General features: G+C 43.1%; 1 protein-coding gene across 7 annotated transcripts in view; it reads left to right on the top strand.

Annotated features, from left to right (window-relative positions):
* AKAP13 (A-kinase anchoring protein 13) overlaps positions 1 to 22,949 on the top strand; it is a 440,963-nt gene that overhangs the window by 199,665 nt on the left and 218,349 nt on the right. Inside the window, exon 1 of one of the 7 annotated variants that reach the window (XM_077472416.1) lies at positions 16,736 to 16,872. The exons of the other annotated variants lie outside the window; for them this stretch is intronic. The gene's annotated coding sequence lies outside the window, so the exon portion shown is untranslated. Of the gene's footprint in view, positions 1 to 16,735; positions 16,873 to 22,949 lie in introns of those variants that run through there. 7 annotated transcript variants of the gene reach the window in all.

Consider the following 22,949-nt stretch of genomic DNA (forward strand, 5'->3'; position numbering starts at 1 on the left):
ATTTCTTTCAATTTTGCTGTATATTTCTTGCTACTACTATAATCTACCACTAAAGAACAACCCAAAATAAATGATCTTGCTCCAGACAATTGCAGTGAGACCACATGTGTATTTTAGTTGTTGTTTATACCCATAGTACAGCCCAGAAACAATAATGCTTGTTTTGCCTTTCTTTTTGTCCTACACTGATACCAATTAAAAGAAAATCCTGCCCAAAATATACTGAATTTGACTTTTGACCCTGACTTGACCCAAACACAAACCCCGACACTGACCTAGCTCAAAATTGATCCTATGTATTTTTCCTTGAATTTTTTATTTTTTACTAAGCAAGTCATAAGCAGCAGCAGCAATAATGCTGAATTGCACAAATGTTTTATTTTACGTTTGCTCAAGGAATGTTGTGCAAACGTTTGGGGGTATTCCAAAGCATTGACCGTGCCTCACAAGCTAATAAATAAAAAATGTTTGGTTTATCGTGTATGTGTTCCTGCTCTTCTGACTTATGCTACTTGTAGGTATTGAGTGGCTTTAGGTATCTGCTCTTATGATATTTATACACCGGAAAATACATTTTAACCACATCCTATACTTATTGTCTAAAAGTCTCACTCGGCTCTCACGGCACGCACACAGTCCCACCTCCGCCATTGGCATTGGCCAACAGTTCTGTCTATTGCAGGAGCTGGTCCAGTGCTGATGGCAGAGGCGGACTGTGTGTGTGACTGCCGACTGAGAGCCGAGTAAACGGGAGATTAGGGCTCTGCTATTTTCTACACTGTTCAGGCTGCACTGATGATAGATGGTGAGGCTGCAGATGAGCATTGAGGCTAAAAATGGGCATTAATCAGGCTGCATTGATGGGAGATGGGCTGCAGATGGGCATTGACCAGGCTGCATTGAGGCTGCAGATGGGCATTGACCAGGCTGTAGACATGTGCGATTAGTTTCGTACGAAACGAAAATTCATATGAATTTCCGTAAATTCATACATTTGGGAGGATCCGAAATACTAATTGCTATGCTTTCGAATTCTGTGCAAAATGCGAAATTTAGTTTACAAATTTCGGCTCCAAATTCCTAATGAACATTCGTAATTGTTACTAAAAGTTAACAAACCTAAAAATTAAAGACCCAGGAAGTCAGCACAGCACAGGGATGGTGGGAGCCCCTCATAATGATAAATTCATCATAACGAACATTCGTAATTGTTATGAAAATTAACGAACCTAACAGATTTGTATTTCGTACAAAATTTCGGACACAAATTCTAATACGAAATGGAACGAAACAAATTTATTGACGGCGCACATGTCTACCAGGCTGTATTGACGGGAGATGGGGAGGCTGCAGATGGGCACTAATCGGGCTGGTTATTTATTTAAAAAAAAGTTTTTTTCCTGAAACTTCCCTCTTAAAATTAAGGTGTGTGTGTTATATGCTGATAAATACGGTACTTGTGTTTATCACCATCTCTGAGTTGCTTTTTAAGCTCCCCTTCTTGGTCAAAATTTTTCACGTCTGCTTCCAGGGTCAGAATATCTGTTTGACAGTTAGCATTTAGCTGTTACCTGGTTAAAGTAGTTGTAAACCCACTTTGATTAAAAAAAAAAAAGCCAACACCTGCAAGACAAAGGCATAATGAGCTAGTATGCATAGCATACTAGCTCATTATGTAATACTCAGCTGAGATCGAAGCCCTCGATGCGGTGCTGTACACAGCAAAGGGCTGGTGACATCACTCCCGGGGGTTACTTCTGGCTATCGTGGCTCCAGCGTTGTGATTGGCAGGAGCCGAGATTACGTCACTCCTGCACGGGAGCCATCGGTAACGGCACCCTCACTGAAGCAAACGCCACATACGTGCCATTGCTTCAGTTTGCTTCAGTGCGCATGTGCCCAATGTCTGCACATGCAAATACTAGGGATATCTCCTAAACCGTGCAGGTTTAGGAGATAGCAAGGGTAGCTACAGGTACGCCTTATTATAGGCTTACCTGTAGCAAAAAGTGGTCTGTAAGGGTTTACAACCACTTTAAGTTGCTTAGTGTAACCTTCAACTCTGAATATGCTGCACAGAGGAATATGGGAAAAGAACTAGCTGTATATAATATTTTACTAACACATAAGGGGACTGATGAATAGTTCCAAGACATCAGATGTTCATTCTTCAATAGTTATAATGTTGATTTGTGCAACCTCTTGTGTTTTTTTTTTTATAGGATAATAAAATTGATGCATCAGTTTGGTTGGCGTGGTTATGAGATTAGTTGGAAACTTTCATTCAACAGTCCGCTATTCTACCTTATTGTGGTAGAGAGATAAATGTAGAGCTGAGCATCACTGTGTGTGGGTGATCCATCACATAAAAGCGAGGGTTTTGTAAGATTTGGCCGCTCTTCTGTATATATGGCCAGCTTTACCCACTTCACACCCTGGCTTTCTGTTCCCATTTATTAATGGAAAGAATTATCGTATATCTGAGATTTGTTTGCCCAGCAAAGTATTGAATAGTACACTCATATATCTTAGCTGGTCTAGAAGCTATAATTTCTTCATGCTGTGTATATATCATGTGTTGCTGTTTGCTTGTGGTGATTTTCCTCTTCCCATGGTACACCACAAACTAACCATGTTTTGAAATTCCATGGTTGCATGGAAAATAGTGAAATACTGTTGAATTTCTAAGAAGCTTATTCATAGAAAATGGCAAACCATAGTAGATATTTCAACATCATTGTGCTACAATCTTTACCAAGACACAACTTTACATAAAATCCATAGTAATCTTAATGCATATGTTTAATCGCTTAAGGACCAGCCACTGTCATTATACTGTGGCAGGTTGGCTCTCCTGGGCTAAGTTGGCCTCTTTAAAGTGGTTGTAAACCCTTACAACACACTTTGACCTACAGGTAAGCCTAGATTAAGGCTTACCTGTAGGTCCAAGAAATATCTCCTAAACCTACACGGTTTAGGAGATATTTGCCGAAAGACAGGCACTGCTGTCTACGGCGCATGATGCCGCGCGTGTCGGCTCCCGTGCGCATGCGCGGGAGTGACGTCATCGCGGCTTCACCAAATGACAGTGGCGGAGCAGTGAGACCCACCGAGAAGATGGATGCGCCGGACTACAGGGGACAGCGGTGACTTCGCTGGCTCCTGTGTCAGGTAAGTGACTCATAATGGACTACTATGCGATGCATAGTAGCCCATTATGCTTTGCCTTTGCAGGGAATGAAAGAGGAAGTAAACTCATCAGGGTTTACTTCCTCTTTAAGAGCGATAGGGGTCACTGGAGCCGATGCGTGTGGCCACGATGTCCGCTGGCCACCCGCTATCGTGCCACAGAGAGCCAGATCTGTCAATGTAAACGGACAGATCCCCGTTCTGACAGGGGAGGAGAGATCGATCTGCTCTTCCTAGTGATTGTGAACAGTGACCTCTCCTCCTCCAGTCAGTCCCATCCCCCCACAGTTGGAAACACGGGGAACACATTTAACCCCCCCCCCCCCCGTGTTAACCCCTTCCCTGCCAGTGACATTTACACAGTAATTGGTGAATTTCTATAGCACTAATAGCTGTATAAATGTGAATGGTCCCAAAAATGTGTCAAAAGTATCCGATCTGTGTGGCAGTCCCGCTGTTTATAGCGCAAAAAATACAAACTGCAGATGATCAAATATCACCAAAAGAAAGCTCTATTTTTGGGAGAAAAAAAGACATATTTGAGTACAGCGTCACACGGCCGCGCAATTGTCAGTTAAGACGATGCAGTGTTGTGTTGCAAAAAATGGCCTAGTCATTAAGGGGACAAACCCTTTCCGGTCCTTAAGTGGTTAAAGTGGTTGTATACTTCAGACATGAATTATGAACAAAGCATATCCCTATATAGTGTGTACTTGTCTAAATCCAGAGCACTTGGTGTAATTTCTGTCTGCTGCTTCATTCCTTTGCTATCAGCTATCTTCTTATGAATGTGTTTTTAATGTAGAACTAAATCCTTCCATTATCAGCCAAGGAAGCTGCCACCTTACCCTCGGTTTGATCTTCAACTGCCAGGATGCTGCACATGTGATCAGCTATGACATTAGCCATTTGATAGTTTAACAGTTTGGTTGAGAGCCCTACCAATGTGACAGTTGCATTCCCGGCACGTGCTGGGAATGTAACTGTTTTTGAAACTGTTAAATCGATTGGTTTAGTTCCGCTTTAGAAAAAGGTGCATAAGCGTAGCTCTAAAGTGTTTTAATGGCCTAGTCAGACTAATGCCATAAAGTCTATACACAATGATTATAAGTGAATAGTGACAAAACCTATAATACAAACTGTATGTCACACCAATTCTCACATGTAAATAGTGCCATGTGAATGGCTAAAGAAATAAACCCAAAGCTTATATAAATATGTCCGTGAGAAATATTATATAGTCCACAGTGTTTTTAATTAGAGCCTTGAAGATCAAAAAACCACCACGTTGACAACAAAGATTGAACTTGAAACCACCAGTGTAGCAGAACCACCACCACCGAAATAGATGTAGGCTTACCAGATAATTTAAACTTTAAAAGAACATACATTCTATGAGTCAACCAAGCTTTTGGTTACAACCGACAGCTAAGATGTAACCTTTGGAAAATGTGTCCCAAAACTTATGGATAGTCTGTCTCCATGCAGAGGTACTTGGTGCCAAATTTCAATCAGTAGGTAGGAGAAATAGAGAAACAGGGCCACATAGTGTAATTCCGTATGACGAATATAATTTATTAAAAGTAATACACTTACATTTTAGAAGTGATTTCAAGCACTTATATAAAAACAATGGCTGCAGTGGACTCCTCCCGGCGCGTTTTGTCTCATTAGACTTTGTCTGGGGTGTCACAACTGTGGGAGCAATAATTAGAAAATGGAAGACATACAAGACCACTGATAATCTCCCTCGATCTGGGGCTCCACAGAAGATCTTACCCCGTGGGCTCAAAATTATCACAAGAACGATGAGAAAAAATGCCAGAACCACACGGGGGGACCTAGTGAATGACCTGCCTTGAGCTGGGACCAGTGTAACAAAGGCTACCATCAGTAACACACTACGCCGCCAGGGACTCAGATCCCGCAGTGCCAGACGTGTCCCCCTGCTTAAGCCAGTACATGTCAGCCCATGTACAAAAGAGCCCACCTAGAACTTGCCAGGGCCCATGATGAAAAAGAACACGACTGGGACTCTTGTACTCTGGAGTGATGAGATCAAGATAACTGGTGGCTTCAGAATGGTATGGTATAGCAAAGGTGAGGAGTACAAAGAAAAACGTATGGTGCCTACAGTAAAACATGGTGGTGGCAGTGTCGTTTGTGGGGCTGCGTGAGTGTTGCTGGTGACTGGAAGCTACATTTCATTAATGGTATCATGCATTCACAGCTATACTGCTCTATATTGAAAGAGAAGATGCTACCATCATTTCGTGTCGTCATGCACTTTTCCAATGTGACCATGATCCAAAAAAACACTTTTAAGGCCACTGTTGCATTTTTGAATAAGAACACTGAAAATGATTCAGGGGTCAAGTATGTCTCCTGAGCTGAACCCTATGGGGAATTCTGAAGAGTCAAGTTGAGCATCACTCTCCATCCAGCATCCAGGCTCCAGGCTCCAAAAGAGGTAATTCTTTAAGAATGGAAAAAGATAGATGTTGCAATATGTCACCAACTTGTTCATTCCATGCCTAGAAAATTTTATGCTGTGAAGATTTTGTAATCTAAGTGTAGCGCCGGTACTCCTAATGAGTACGCGCTATATGTTTAAATTTAGTTTTTGCCCAAAACTGTAATGAGTTTTGGGACTAATTGTGCTAAATTTTACTTTGGCATCAGTTTGGCTGGGCTGTATAGAAGTTCTGCCTGGTCATAGGTGGGGTTGTACACCTGTGGAAGGCTATAGAACACATTCTGGTTGGACACATTGGGTACCAATCTCTGTCTCGGAAACCAATCAGTGGGAGTGTCTCACTGCGTAATCCGGGAAGAGGTACTTAAGGTGCCCAAGTCGCATGGTTCGGGGTTCCGGTCCAGAAGTTGTTGCTGACTCTGTGGTCCTGGTCCTCCTGACCAGCCACCAGGGGCTCTCATGGCCTGGGGTGTGGATCCATCCATTTCCGAACCTCAAAACTGGCTAGTTCAAGGCACAGTAACTGGAAGGAGGATTCTAAGGTGTTCCGGTGCCGTCTTGGGTTTTGCAGAAGCCCAGCAACTCTACATGCGACCAGGGGAGGGCTCTTCGGTAAGAGAGACACGCACAAGGCTGGCTGCTCGGTAAGAGCCTGGAAGCTGAGCTGCCATGGACATTGATCGAATTCACAATTCTTACGGTATCGCCGGACCAGCTGAAAGATTCTGGTACAGTAAGAAAAGTTCCTACTTCTACCCTTCCCGTTGTAATTACGTTTCCAAGTTTCCAACCAAGTCTGTGTGAGAGACTTTGAAAAGCTAGAATTACCGGTTGGCTGCTAAACCCAAAATGTAAGGATTTATCCAACAGTTAGAGTCGAGTTGTGAGCAGCTGTTCCCTGGATTGTGTACTTAAAGATGTTTATTGAAGTCAGCAGTTCCAAGCACCTGAGCTAAACTTTACCCCGATACCCTCTATTCCCAACTTAGAGACTGAGTTTGTTCAACCGCTTTATGCAAAATAAAGCTGGTGGAGGTAATCGGTAAGCCCAGAAAATTTCAGCTGCTCCTTCGGGGGTAAGTGCTACATAAGTTATATTAATAACCTTACTTTCATGTAATGAGCTAAATAAATTGTTCTATAAAACTCAGTTTTGTCAAAATTTTGGAAGTTTGTTCATTGAAATATTGATTTAAAACCTTACTTTTCAAAAGAGATGTACCCATTTATGCTGAGCACTGTATGTGTGTGTGTGTGTGTGCGTGTGTGTATATATATATATATATATATATATATATATATATATATATATATATATATATATATATATATATATATATATATACACACAAACTATATCTGACGAATGTGAGTACACCCCTCACATTTTTGTAAATATTTTATTATATCTTGATGTGTAAATTTGCTGTCCCCACAAAATATCTCCAAACACAGCCATTAATGTCTAAACCGCTGGCAACAAAAGTAAACCCCTAAGTGAAAATGTCCAAATTGGTCCCAAGGTGTCACTATTTTGTATGGTCACCATTATTTTCCGGCACTACCTTAACCCTCTTGGGCATGGAGTTCACCAGAGCTTCACAGATTGCCACTGGAGTCCTCTTCAACTCCTCCATAACGACATCAGGGAGCTGGTGGATGTTAGAGACCTTGTGCTCCTCCACCTTCCATTTGAGGATGCCCCACAGATGCTCAATAGGGTTTAGGTCTGGAGACATGCTTGGCCAGTCCATCACCTTTACCCTCAGCTTCTTTAGCAAGGCGGTGGTCATCTTGGAGGCGTGTTTGGGACCATGATTTCGGAAAACTGACCTGCAGCCCAGTCTCCAAAAGGAGGGGATCGTGCTATGCTTCAGTATATCATTATATAGCATTCATGGTTCACTCAATGAACTGTAGCTACCCAGTGCCAGAAGCACTCAAGCAGCCACAAACCACGACACTCCCACCACCATGCTTGACTGTAGGCAAGACGCATGTCTTTGTACACCTCACCTGGTCACAGCCACACATGCTTGACACCATCTGAACGAAAGAAGATTATCTTGGTCTCATCAGACCTCAGGACATGGTTCCATTAATCTATGTCCTTAATCTGCTTGTATCATCTTTAGAAGAGGCTTCCTTGTGGGATGACAGCCATGCAGACCAATTTGATGCAGTGTGCGGTGCATGGTCTAAGCACTTGCAGGCTGACCCCATCACTTCAACCTCTGCAGCAAATCCGGCAGCACTCATACGTCTATTTCCCAAAGACAACCTCTGGATATGACACTGAGCTCGTGCACTCAACTTCTTGGGTCGACCTTGGTGAGGCCTTTCCCGAGTGGAACCTGTCCTAAACTGCTGTAATGGTCTTGGCCACCATGCTGCAGCTCAGTTTCAGGGTCTTGGCAATCTTCTTGTAGCCTAGGCCAGTGATGGCGAACCTTGGCACCCCAGATGTTTTGGAACTACATTTCCCATGATGCTCAACTACATTGCAGAGTGCATGAGCATCATGGGAAATGTAGTTCCAAAACATCTGGGGTGCCAAGGTTCGCCACCACTGGCCTAGGCCATTTTTATGTAGAGCAACAATATATTTTTTTTCAGATCCTCAGAGTTCTTTGCAATGAGGTGCCATGTTGAAGTCCCAGTGACCAGTACGAGAGAGTGAGAGCGATGACGCCAAATTTAACACACCTGCGACCTTGTAACACTGAGTCACATGACCCCGGGAAGGGAACATGGCTAATTGCTAGGGGTGTACTCACTTTTGTTGTCAGCGGTTTAGACATTAATGGCTGTGTATATGTATATATGTATATATATGTCAGGATCGGAGGGGTTAACAGGCAGCTACAGGACGGTTTAGGCAACTTAAAACGCTTTATTCAGCAAAAAGCAACAGAAAAATGACAGGCTTTGTCTTCATAGGCAGTTCAAACAACACAAAACTCTTCTTAGCAGTATAAGACAGTCATTTTAAATAATACTCAGCATCCCAGCCACTGCATATCATATAGTAAAGTCCCAGTCCAGGCCAGCTCACTCAGCAGGTTTGAGTCAACAGGTATCCTTCCAGCAATAAGCTCTCCTTCAGCTCTGACAGCAACACAGCCATTCCTCTCAGCCTCTGTGACCAGCTGCCTAATAAGAAGCCCTGAAAGGAAAGTACTTGCCCTGTTTTATTAACCCTCTCCAGGCTGACTCTCTACATATCCCCCCCGCTCCCAGTTCCAGGGCTGGACATTATATACCACAATGACCGGGTTGCTGCTGTAAACCTATCATAGTCATTTCTATCAGTTCCCATAAGGCGGTACACTTCCTGGTACTCCTCTGTGAGGAGCGGTTGCACCAACTCAACCCAGCAGCTTATAGCCCCGTGCTTATTCAGGGGCCAAGTAATATGCCTGTTGGGGATCTGCAGTCAGAAAAGGAGCAAGCTAATCTGCCCACTCTTCCTCAGGCAGACCTTCCCTTGTTGCAATCCTCTCAAACATTGTCAAATAAGCTTCAACATTATCTGTGGCAGACATTTTTTGCAGGGTCCCCTACACTGCCCTCCGGATCACTCTTTACAACTTCGCAAAATTCCAGCCTGCTGGGTCACCACCTTTTGTAATTCAGTCATCTGTTTCATCAGTAATGCCGCGTACACATGAGCGGACTTTTTGACAGCAAGGGTCCGGCGGAAAGAATCCGGCGGAACAATTCGATTGTGTGTGGACTCCATCGGATCTTTCCTGTCCAAAAATCTGACAGACTTTAGAAATAGAAAATGTTTTAAAATTTTTCAGACAGACTCGAGTCTGGTCGAAAAATCCGTTCATCTGTATGCTAGTCCGACGGATGAAAACCGATGCTAGAGCAGCTATTGGCTACTGGCTAAACACTTCCTTACTCTAGTCCGGTCGTACATCATCACGTTCGAATCCGTCGGACTTTGGTATGATTGCGTGTGTGGCCAAGTCTGTTCATTCGGAGAGTACATCGTAACTCCGCCGAAAAGTCCGGTCGTGTGTACACGGCATAAGTAGTTTGTCTCCTGTTGAGTACTATTCATTTGTTGCTGTACAGCATTAGATGCCACCAAGTGCTTTAAGAATACCTTCATTGCTTTATATGAAGTTTTCAGAGCCTGTTCAACTTTAACTGGGACTGGCCTGCACCCCTCAAACTGCCCAATGCATCCTCCACCAATTGTCAGGATCTGAAGGGTTAACAGGCAGTTGTGAGACAGTTTAACCAACTTAAATGGCTTTATTCAGCAAAAAGCAAGAGAAAAATGACAGGCTTTGTCTTCATAGGCAGTTCAAACACCACAAAAAAACTCTTCTTAGCAGTCCTTTTAAATAATGCTCAGTAAGGATGAGCTCAGGCGTGTTCGCAATGCCACCTGCCCACCAGGAAGCTGACACTCCGCATCGCTAACATTTGTGAGGTCAGACACTGATGTGGACAAGAAGGTCTGGCTCATAGTCTCTGCTCTAATTCATCCCAAAGGTGTTCTATCGGGTTGAGGTCAGGATTCTGTGCAGGTCAGTCAATTTCTTCCACCCCAAACTCGCTCGTCCATGTCTTTATAGACCTTGCTTTGTGCGCTGGTGCACAGTCATGTTGGAAGCGGAAGGGGCCGTCCCCAAACTGTTCCCACAAAGCTGGAAGCATGAAATTGTCCAAAATGTCTTAGTATGCTGACGCCTTACGTGTTCCCTTCACTGGAATGAAGGAGCCAAGCCCAACCCCTGAAAAACAACCTCACACCATAATCCCCCCTCCACCAAATGATTTGGACCAGTGCAAAAAGCAAGGTCCATAAAGACATGGATGAGTGAGTTTGGGTTGGAGGAACTTGACTGGCCTGCACAGAATACTGACCTCAACCCAATAGAACACCTTTGGGATGAATTAGAGCGGAGACTGTGAGCCAGGCCTTCTTGTTCTCCTCAGTGCCTGACCTCACAAATGCGCATCTGGAAGAATGGTCAAACATTCCCATAGACACTCCTAAACCTTGTGGACAGCCTTCCAAGAAGAGTTAAAACTGTTATAGCTGCAAAGGGTGGGCCAACTCAATATTGAACCCTACGGACTGAGACTTTAAGAATGTAAAAAGATAATGTCCCAATACTTTTGGCAGTATTGTGTGTGTGTGTGTGTGTGTGTGTGTGTGTGTGTGTGTGTGTGTGTGTGTGTGTGTGTATATATATATATATTCAGTGCTCAGCAAAAAAGGAGTACAGCCCTTTACAAAAATAGAATTTTAATCAATATCTTAATGAACACAAGCACAATTTCCCCAAATTTGACAAAACTGCATTTTATAGAACATTTGTTTAGCTCATTACATGAAAGTTATACCCCTTTCACACTGGGCGCTTTGCAGGCGATACAGCGCTCAAAATAAAACCTATAAAGCACCCTGAAAGAACCACTCCCTGTGTCTCCAATGTGAAAGCCCCAAGGGCTTTCACACTGGAGTGGTGCGCTGGCAGAATGGTAAGAAAGTCCTCCTAGCCGCATCCTAGGAGCGGTGTGTATACCACTCCTCCACTGCTCCTGCCCAAATCTATGGAGCGGCGTGGCTATACCGTCAGCAAGTGCTTTATGGTGGTTTAACCCTTTCTCGGCCGCTAGCACGCACGCATGCGCGCGGATAAAAACGCACTACTAGCAGCCGAATAGCCCTGCAAAATTGATGGTAGAGCGCCGCTAAAAATAGTGGCGTTTTACCACCAGCGCACCCACCGCCCCAGTATGAAACATGCCCAAGGTTAATATATACCCTATATTACAATATCTTCAGTTTCACTCAAATTAGTTGATGCAAAAATGAATACACCCCACAACCAAAACTACTACATTTAGTATACCCTCCATGATTTGTAAGGACAGCGCCAAAGTCTTCTAGGCATGGAATGAACAATATCGCAACATCTATCTTTTACCATTCTAAAAGAACAGCCTCTTTTAGAGCCTGGATGCCGGATGAAGTGATGTCAACTTGTCTCTTCAGTGTAGAGTCCCTGTAGTCCTTTTTCGGCATGTGCCCTAACAAATTCTAGGTGGGTCTTTTTGTGATTGGGCTTTAGGAGAGTCTTCCTTCGCGGAAGACACCGATGCATGCTTCTTTAGCTAACTGCGGGAACTTGCATGGCGATTTATTTTTTTTATTTTTTTCCAACCCTTCTCATCAGAAGGGGCTCCTGTGGAGGTGTTAACTTCCAGGGACAATCTGGATATCTCTGTGAGATGGTTGCAGTTCCATCTTTGTATCACTTTTGCTACTATATTCTGGCTGATAAGTGAAAGGGGTTGTAAAGTAAAATTTTTTATTTTTTTAAAATAACAAACATGTCATACTTACCTCCACTGTGCAGCTCGTTTTGCACAGAGTGGCCCCGAACCTGCTCTTCTGGGGTCCCTCGGCGGCTGTCTCTGCTTCCTCCCGCAGGTGCTTCTCACGTTAATGCGAGCTCCCTCGCATTGGTGAGAAGCACTGCGGGCGCGCTCCCGTGATACAGCCGGCGGCTATAGCCGCTCGCTGTATCACAAGGCCCCGCCCCCCGGCGCGCTGCGTCATTGGATGTGATTGACAGCAGCGCGAGCCAATGGCTGCGCTGCTTTCAATCCATCCACTCCAGCCAATCAGCGGCCAGGCTGAGCGGCGAAGAGGACGGCGGGGGCGAGCGCGGGATTTTCGAGGGGTCAGGTAAGTAAAACGGGGGGGACTGGGGGCGCCGGCAGTGTGAGATGTTTTTTCACCTTAATGCATAGAATGCATTAAGGTGAAAAAACATTTACCTTTACAACCCCTTGAAGCTTTGCTGGTTTTCTTGTAGCCTTCACCTTTCTTGTGTAAAGAAATAATTTTCTTTTCTCAGGCCTTGTGACATTTCTCTTCCATGTGGCGCCATTGCAGACAGAATGAAATAGGAAGGGGTTTTATTTGTTAAGTAACACCCTTTTACAATCAACTGTCAGCTGGACACCTGTTTAATGAATAATAATAATATTCACCTATAGTTGAATTATTGTTAATTAGGATTTTGTTGTCTAAACATTATCCTTGCTCCTAAGACTTTCATTGGAGTGTATTCATTTGTGCAACACGGTCTTGAAAAAGTTTGTTAGGAAAAATACTTTGCAATTACAAATCTTGGTATCAATAAATGGCCCGCATTTGTTGGAGAAATTTGTAGTATTTGTAGTATAGTGTCCCATAAACAAATTCAGATTCTGAAAGGAAAGTAAAGGTTTTCTGACAAATTTGTTGGGGTGCACTCATTTATGCTGAGCACTGTGTGTGTGTAGATATATATATATATATATATATATATATATATATATATATATATATATATATATATATATATATATATAATAATTTTTTTTTTTGTCATCCCTGTAAAGCTAAATAAGTCCTGTTATTTACTACTTGCCTTATTCAGTAAGCTTGTAGATTGACTCTGAACATGACGTCCATGACTACCCTGTATAACCAAAGGAAAGGAACCAAACCCTTAAATTATTACAGTTGTGTGATTGTGGATAATTGCTTACAAGCAGCATGTCCACGGCAGCTTATGTAACTTTTTAATCTGAATGAATGACTTGTTTTCCTTTGTGGTTGGAAGACAGGCTGCTAAAAGTCGCACTATATATTTTATCTTGTTGGAGATTTTCTTGGGTTTGGTTGTATCTATCGGAATTGTTGATGTCTAGCTCCAGTGTCCTAGGTCTGTCGCACTTCAACAGTGTAATGTAACCTAATAAACTTCTTGTAAAGGTGTGTATGCAGGGCCGGTGCTACCACTAGGCAAACTAGGCAGCCGCCTAGAGCGCACTGCTGCCTAGGGCGCCCGGCCACTGGTGTTCCTACTCATTTCTCTCTGCAGCAAGCAAGTCTCAGCATCAGCAGGCAGCCGCTGGTCTGATCACACATGGTGTCAGAGGGGCAGCAGAGAGGATCGCGTCTGCGAATGGAAGAAAGCAAACATTAATTGATGGGCAATGGTAGGCTGCATTGATGGGCGCTGGTGAGGCTTCATTTGATGGGCGCTGGTGAGGCTTCATTTGATGGGCGCTGGTGAGGCTGCATTTGATGGGCGCTGGTGAGGCTGCATTTGATGGGCGCTGGTGAGGCTGAATTTGATGGGCGCTGGTGAGGCTGCATTTGATGGGAGCTGGTGAGGCTGCATTTGATGGGAGCTGGTGAGGCTGCATTTGATGGGAGCTGGTGAGGCTGCATTTGATGGGAGCTGGTGAGGCTGCATTTGATGGGAGCTGGTGAGGCTGCATTTGATGGGAGCTGGTGAGGCTGCATTTGATGGGAGCTGGTGAGGCTGCATTTGATGGGAGCTGGTGAGGCTGCATTTGATGGGAGCTGGTGAGGCTGCATTTGATGGGAGCTGGTGAGGCTGCATTTGATGGGAGCTGGTGAGGCTGCATTTGATGGGAGCTGGTGAGGCTGCATTTGATGGGAGCTGGTGAGGCTGCATTTGATGGGAGCTGGTGAGGCTGCATTTGATGGGAGCTGGTGAGGCTGCATTTGATGGGAGCTGGTGAGGCTGCATTTGATGGGAGCTGGTGAGGCTGCATTTGATGGGAGCTGGTGAGGCTGCATTTGATGGGAGCTGGTGAGGCTGCATTTGATGGGAGCTGGTGAGGCTGCATTTGATGGGAGCTGGTGAGGCTGCATTTTCATGGGGGCTGGTGAGGCTGCATTTTCATGGGGGCTGGTGAGGCTGCATTTTCATGGGGGCTGGTGCGGCTGCATTTTCATGGGGGCTGGTGCGGCTGCATTTTCATGGGGGCTGGTGCGGCTGCATTTTCATGGGCACTGGTGAAGCTGCATGGGCAGGGCCAAGTGATGGAGTCGGGGGGAGGGCAAGGGGGGCGGCAAAAAATCTTTGCACCAGCCCTGTGTGTATGCCAAGAGTGAGCTCACATCGTTTTACTGTTATTATTGCAAGTCATCTCTGTTCCTTTCCCTCCCTTGTGGGTGAAGCAGGAAATCTGTTTTGCTCACCCTTGAGATGTTATCTTGTGACACTTTAGATGGGAGGAGACCTCTTTTGTGGTTCTGTTTGAGGTAAAATGGACGGTTTTCATCAACTTGCAATCTAGAGTAGAGAAAAATCTGTTCCTTAATTATACAGCTTGGGCCGATGGTAGGTATGCGTTACTGATCAGATCATGGCGTTTTGTTTTAATGTTTTTGTTTTTATTTATTATTTCTTTACTTAACAGGTTCTGAAAATGATCTGGCCAAAAGTAGGTATACAGTACTAATCAGGTCATGTTTATTTATTTAGGCACAACATCCCTAGAACCAGTCCCTAACCCTGTTTAGTCTCTTTTACACTTGCTTTGATTTTAACACATAATAAAACGCCTACCACTGCAACATATATTTTTTTTCATGTGTTTTGGATGTTTCTGTGATGCTTTTTTGAAGCTTTAACTGTTTCACGCCTAAGCCATTTTCCGACATTTGTTGCTTACAAGTTAAAATCAGTATTTTTTGTCAAAAAATTACTTAGACCCCCAAAACAGTATATATGATTTTTTTAGCAGAGACTCTAGAGACTAAAATGGCGATTTGTTGAAATATTTAATGTCACACGGTATTTATGCTGTGTTCTTCCAAACGCATTTATTTATTTTTTTGAAAAAAAGACACTTTCATAAATAAAAAAAACAGAAAAGTTAGTCCAATTTTTTGCATAATGTGAAAGATGTTACACCGAGTACTTGGATACCTGACATGTCATGCGTTGAAATTGCGCACACTCATGGAATTGCAACAAACTAAGGTACTTGAATATCTCCATAGGCGACGCTTTAACAATTTCTACTGGTTACCAGTTTAGAGGTACAGAGGAGATCTTGTTCTCATTCTCTAACGATCGTCGCAATACCTCTCAATTGTGTGGTTTAAACACCAGTTTACGTTTGCCGGAGCGACTTACGTTTTGCGTTCACTTCTGTAAACATCCCTTGCGAAAGTAATAGTCAGTGACAGGTACCCTTTATGGAGGAATTTGAGGTCTATAAGACCCCAAATCCCTCCTTTGCAGCATTCAAAACGCCAAATTTGGCAGTTTTGAATGCTATAATTTTATTTTTTGGCGCCTTCAGTAAACCGGAAGTGATGTCATGACATCACTTCCGGGTTACTAGATCCAAGACCCGATGAAAGCCAATTCTGGCTTTGTTTTGGTCTCAGGCCAGCCAGTGGACATGCCGGCTGGTCACTCAGGCCTCCCAGTGGGACGGTAGAGCCTGGGCAAGCTGCGGGAGGGGGTGTCCTCTTCTTCTGCTCCTTGGGATAACATTACCGGGGTGATGTGTACAGCTGCGTGCATCATCCCGGGACAACCCCTTCTATCCGAGGCCACACATTTGCCTATGGTCGGCGTGAAGGGGTTAATGAAACTTGGCAAATGCCCTGTGTGTGTTGATTTTCTATTTGTAGAACCCCCGTTCATTAGTATCCCCATTCAGCAGATTCCCAGCTTATTAGTACCCTTGTTCAGATTCCAAGCTTATTAGTACTCTCGTTCAGCAGATTCCAAGCTTATTAGTATTCTCGTTCAGCAGATTCCCAGTTTATTAGTACCATCGTTCAGATTCCCAGCTTATTACTACCCTTAATCAGCAGATGCCCTGCTCAGTAGTACCCTGAGCTCTGCTGATTCCCCAGCTTAGTAGTAACCCCCTTCGTAGTAGGAACCCCTAGCTCTGCTGATCCCCTGCTCACCTTTTGCTATGTGACTGTGTGGTCAAGGTAACAAAGCAAACGGTTAAGGGGCTCGTTACAATGTGTAATGTACAGTTTTGTATACCTGCTTTTGGCCCACCCTGTCTTTCTTGCTTCTGTGTCTTAGATGTTCTTTCAAAATTCATAAAAGAACAAAGATGAAAAATAATTCACCAATTTTTGTTTTCTCCAGTAGTGAGAGTTAATCATTTTATGTGCACAGGGGATTTAGTTGGAACGTAAGGTGTTTTATAAAGCTGCCAGGTGTTGTGTTACACATCACACAATACGTCTGTGTTATTGGTATGCTTGCCACCTTTCTGCCATCATGGAACATTCCTGCAGAAGAAACTCAACAGGTGCAGCAGATCGCTCGAGTCCTGGCTTGTGGCTAAGTTAGATCTTCGCTCCTGACACGGAATTGCTTGGACATGTGAGGCTATTTTTGTTGTGTTGTTATTGGATTGATCATTGTGACTTTGTTCATTTCTGTAGGAAACTACAATCTGCATGAACAAGTGTTAGCTGAAAATACATACCCTGTATACCCATACCATGTCTGTAGGTGCTCAGACTTGGGGAAAGTATAAGCTAAACATGGCTGTTGTGTCCAACGTAGTTGGACGTTGTGTTCTTGACCATTTTTAAAGAGCAACTCTAATTAAAAAACAAAAGTCCTGTAGCTGCTCACTTTTAAGAAACGGACACCAGCCCAGTGATGTCGTCACCTGGGCCGGTTTGTTACTGGTCTTTGGATCCCCGGCACTGCTGTCTTGGCTGTGACTTTGGGTCTTTTCACACTGATCAGTTTTTGATGCTTAAAAAGCAGAACAAAAATGCACGAAAAATGCATCCTTTTTTATACTGTTAATGCAGTGCATTTTTAAAAGACATGCATGCTGCATTTTTGATGCATGTTTAAAAAGTGCACCAAACACGCACCTCCACTTTGAAATGAATGGCAAATACATCATGAATGCACCTTGGTTGCATTTTTGGAGTGCTTTTTGGGTCTCATGTCCATGTTTCACAGGTGCATGATTGGAATCCGGCAACAAGAAAAAGCATCAAAAATGCATATGCATTTTTACTGTGTTTTTTTCGAAGGAGGAGTGTGAAAGGGCCCTTTCTGCTTTTTCACAACCAGCTCCCCACTGTGTCAGTCCCACAGAGCCTCCAGGGACGTGTGATTCGTCCCAAGAGGTTGTGCAGGTTGGGGGTGGGGGAGGGGAGAGACAAATTTGCATAATTCTTGCTTGGCAGAGGTACCCCCTTTCAAGAATTTTAGGGGGGATGAAAAGGCAGATTAGCAGCACTTTAATTTTTAAGTGAAGGTCTACTTTAACTTGGCAATGAGTAGTGTAGCACCCTCAGCCTAAAACTAGAGCTACAGGTACATTTAGTTATGCTGGGTGGTAGCCAGCCTGGCTAATTTGTAAGGTTTAGTGGTCCAATTACTTGCCCTAATCTTGTTGGCTGTGGTTTCTCCCTTTTTGTCAGTGGGTGCTGCTGTTGCCTTTGGCATTAGACTGATGAACTACAGTGAAGTTCAGGTTATGGATAAAAATATCGTTCTCAGCCAATCAGACTGGTAGCTTTGCATGCTGGGAAAAGGTATTTATCTGGAATAAGTCAGGTGATCGGAGTCGGTCTTCCCACCCAGGGCTTTGGCCTGGGTGGATGTGTGTACAGTTCCTGGTTGCTAGGCATGAGGCCTAGCCAGGTGTCTGCCAGCAGCTAGTCCTATCCAAGGCCTATCCAGGTGTTCACGTTTATGTAGAGGAAAGCCTGCCAAAGATTCAGAAACTATTCTAGAGGGATGATGTTCTGGGGAAGCATCAAGAGTGGACTCTTCATGAGCTGGAGGCTATGAAGTGGCTGGGAGGACTTAAAGGGAAACTCATCCAAGGAAATCTGTGCATGAAGCTGTGAGTAAAGTTCAGTTATGTGAGGAGACCTACCAAGTATAGATGCGCTGATTCTGTTTAAAGGCTCTTTTTCCTGTACTGCTGTCTACCTTATCTTGCCTATTTTTGCCAATCTGCCTGTTGCTGATCGTTATTAAGGGTGTCCTGTGCCCGATCCCCTCTCTCCCACATTTTTCCTGTTAAAAAAAAATAAACTCCACTCTGTTTAAAGCATAAAATTGGCTGGTGCCCAACGTTCTTTCTTCTTCATCACCCATCATGCCCACAAACCTGCACCTTGAGAATGTATGCTAGCCATCCCTACCCCCGGTAGTCATCATCGGGCTCCCGGAAAATTGGGGTATGCACTACAGTAACATGACATACATGCTTTTACCGAGCATTCGCCAAAAGAATTATCCCCTAACTGGACCTATAATGCATATAGGTTTTGACAGTCACCACATTGACAGTATTTTCTTATGGTTTATCCAACGCGTTTCAGAGTTTTAAAATCTCTTTCGGGGTACGTGAAAGAGTCAATCATGTGTATGTTTTCTGAAACTGTTATATGCATAACATTCCAACAAAATATTAAAAACAACAAAGTTGAGCGGAGTTGTGTCTTGGATCTGCCTAGCTAAGTTTTTTGGTGTCATGTGGATGTGCTTGCTAAAGAGTGGCCAGATGAACCCGGGAAAGGATGGTCACCCAATAATACTGATGTCAAAGAGAGGCGTGACCCTTATTAGAAGATTAATGCTGCTCATTCACAGGCAATTGTAGTATGCTACCAATCAGGTAGCCACTTGTGGGATGCAAACAACCGTGTGAAGACACAACCTCGGCAACTGAGCATTCGCTTACATTCTACGACGTGACTCAGTTTGTTTTTTGTGACTGGAAAGCTAGTAGTTTGTCAGGAATGGATAGTTATGGTTTTCTTTTGGCTTGTGTTTATGAAGTCTTACAGAGCTTGTGGCTGTATTTACTGGAAATTGGGTTTCCAAATACTTGCATGTTACCATGCACTTGAATGGCTTTCATTACATGTTATCTCTGTTCTGATGTAGTAGAACACAGTGGCTGATGTGATGAATATTTCCAATATGTCCACCTTGCTCTTTCCCTAGGAGGATTCCTCCTGAGCTTCTCTGTTGTGCTTGCCAAGTCTCATAGCCCTATTGAGATCACAATAGTAATTTAATGTCTGCAGGCACCTGTACCGTATTTTCTAAACCATGGGTACAATTCAGTTAAGCGTTTGCTAAACTTTTCTGGTGGTGTAGGCCCATGGAAATGTCCTGCGCCTAATTGATAAAAACCTTGTGACATGTAACGGTAATTCACATTCTGTGGGTACCTACACTGTGCATAACAATGCAGCTACCCACAGAATGTGGCAAAGCAGTAAAGTGTTTGCAAAACTTTTTTGGTGCTATTGGCCCATTAGAAGGTTCTACACCAAATTTATGAAAGCCTTGTGATAGGTTAATCTACAGTTCCAACGCGTACGACAGATTTAGGTCGTTCTGATTTACACCACTTTTCCATAACATTGAGGTAACTGTGACATTTTAAAGAAACCAAATCCACTGATTGGTTGAAACCACACGTCATTTAGACCAACTCTACACAGTTGGTCTACAAAGACAGGCCAGTGTAATCAGGATGATGATTGGGGAAACGAGGAGGAGAGGGGAGTTGTGAGTTTGTATTTGCTTTATTCGTTTCAAGGACTTGGGTCATCAGCATCCCACCAACCCATGATATTGGCTGAACATTGACACAGGGCAGAGCCTGACAAGAATGCTAAGAGACTAGTTTCCCAGTGGGTCCACCTCCCTTGTGATTGACAGTGGATGGCGGTGGGTGGATTCCATAGCAGTCAGCCCAATAGTGGCTATGGAATACAACCACTTTTTCTTTACACACCAAAACAAAAACTCATCTCACCACACACAAAAAGGCAATACATATAGGCATTGTGACCCATAAACATGGTTTCTAATTTCTGTCTGCAGCAAGTACATTTTTAAACCCTTCGATGTCAACTGGCCCTGGGATAACCTTGCTGATTCCTTGCTAGATCCTTTTTCGAGGGGTATAGAGTTGGTTAATAAGTGGCACATCATTGTATTATTACCTGCTTCCATAACAGGTCCACCTCCCTTGTGATTGACAGGGAATGGTGGTGGGTGGTTTCCATAGCTGTTAACCCAATAGTGGCTATGGAATACAACCACTACCTTCCACTGTCAATTGCAAGAAAGGGGGTCTGATTAGGAGCCAGTCTCTCAAGCTTTCTCCAATGGGCTATGCCCATCCCACAACAAAACCACCTTGACTGATGCGTCTGTGTGGCCGACCCGGGCAGAGCGGAGCTCAATCATGCTCAGCCTCCTGAAGTTCTGACCACCTCCTGTGACAAATCCATGCATTGGTTCCTGACAGATGCATGAATCCGTTTCTAAGTATGAACAGTTGCAGTGTGGAGGCTTGATTGAGTTCTAAAGAGTGGCTCCAACATGTTTATGGATTTAAATGTATTATGTCACTGCTTTTTATTTAATTTTTAACACACAAAAACACATCTCACGACACACAAAAAGTTAAAACATATCGGCATTGTGACTCATAAATGCACTTTCTAATTTCTGTCTCCTGTGGGTACATTTGTAAACTGTTACCGTATATGTCAGCTGGCCCTTGTATAACTTTGCTAATTAATTCCTTGCTAGAATATTTTCGAGGCGTATAGAATTGGTTAATAAGTGGCACACCATCATATTATTACCTGTTTCCATAGCGGCAGAGTTTGGCTCAGATTAGTGGCATGGAATCTAAGGAGATGTTGTGGGAGTCACCTCTGTTGACTTTTCAAAATACTGATTATATTCTAGTTCCTTTTAACTTGTTCCTCTGTGATGGTCCCCAACCTACACATAACTCTGCTCCTGCATCTCTGTAACAGACAATTTCCTAGTCATGCAGAGAACTGTTTTTAATTTTGACATTTATTTATTTTTTATTCGGGGTAATAAAAGTATAATTGGAGCTAAACCTTCTTTTTTCTTTTTGGTTAGATTAAGAGCACTTTGAAATCACCAATTTTCTATTAGGTCTCTTTAGGGAGCTTTCTCTTCACTTCCTGTCCTGTAGACTCAACAGGAAGTTGGAGTATATCTTTCCAATATGGGGGAAATCACTCCTTAAATAGTTTTCATGGGAAGAAGTTTTCCCATTAAGCCTCATTCGCATGGGCGCTGAGATCCATAGTCTTTGAATGGGCCATGTATTTATGTGGCTTTGACCACCAGGTGCTTTGTTCAGGTAGCCCATTCAACTCTGAGGACAAAGCAACTGCTTGGACACAACCGCTGGTCCCAATGTGCAGATAATCGGGTGCGGATGAGCAGCTTTTTTTTTTGGAAAGAGCAACCGTTATTTGGAAAGATGCTGGGTGTATCCGTTGGGTCTGATTCCTTCTGCAGTTGTTTTTATTAGTTTGGAACCACTAATCAATATTAGGATAGAATGCCTATCTATAACCCTTTCATGACTAAGCCTATTTTTGACATTTGGTGTTTACAAGTTAAAATCCGTAATTTTTGCTAGAAAATTACTTGGAACCCCCAAACATTATATATATATATATATATATATATATATATATATATATATATATATATATATATATATATATATATATTTAGCAGAGACTAAAATGGCGATTGGTTGCAATATTTTAGGTCACACAGTATTTGTGCAGCGGTGTTTTAAATGCAACTTTTTGGGAAAAGGGACACTTTCATGAATTAAAAAAAAAAAAAAAAAAAAAAACAGTAAAATGATGCCAATTTTTTTTATGGTGGCCATACAGGCTTCAAAATGTTTTTTTGTAATCTTATCAATGTGTGATTCAATAGATTTGATCAACAGAAATAAATCTGCATAACACTCGACGTGCCATAACCTTCCTTTCTGCACAATTTAGGCAAGCCATAGGAATCCTTTTTCTTTCCTTGCAGCTATGACTGCAAGGAAAGAAAAATGCTGGTTTGATGGGGGAATACCTTCCATAGTGCTATTGTGTTCGATAGATTGACTTGGGTACAATCGGCCTGCCCGTAAATAGATCGAATCTCAGCTGGTCCCTGCTCAACTGGGCGATATTTATTTGATCCATCTACGATTGATTTGACCAGGATGGAAATGTATTGATTGTTTTGCATCAGCAGAACTTAAATACTTTGAATTTAATCATATTTTAATCGATCCAGTTGTAAAATTACTTGGTGGAGATGTGACCAATAATGTACAATCATATGTGTTAATCAATTACCTGTGTGCGGCATAACTATCGACTATAGTTGATCATTTCTATCATAATAGATTGATCGGAATATAAATTGATCATTTACTGAGCCGTTTATGGCCACCATTCATTCTACTTTAATGCTAGTCTTCTTTGTTTTCATAATGTGTATCTGTCTTAGGGCGCGTTCACATTATATGCGGAAAGCTGCATTTTTATGCCTTTTTTTTTTTTCTGCCCATCTCTGGGTCTCTGCTCTGCCCCTCCAGAACTCACTGGAGCGCC

This window comes from Lithobates pipiens, unplaced genomic scaffold, assembly GCF_037356315.1.
Source record: "Lithobates pipiens isolate NorthernLeopardFrog02 unplaced genomic scaffold, aLitPip1_a1.2 Scaffold_8, whole genome shotgun sequence".
Classification (NCBI taxonomy): domain Eukaryota; kingdom Metazoa; phylum Chordata; class Amphibia; order Anura; family Ranidae; genus Lithobates; species Lithobates pipiens.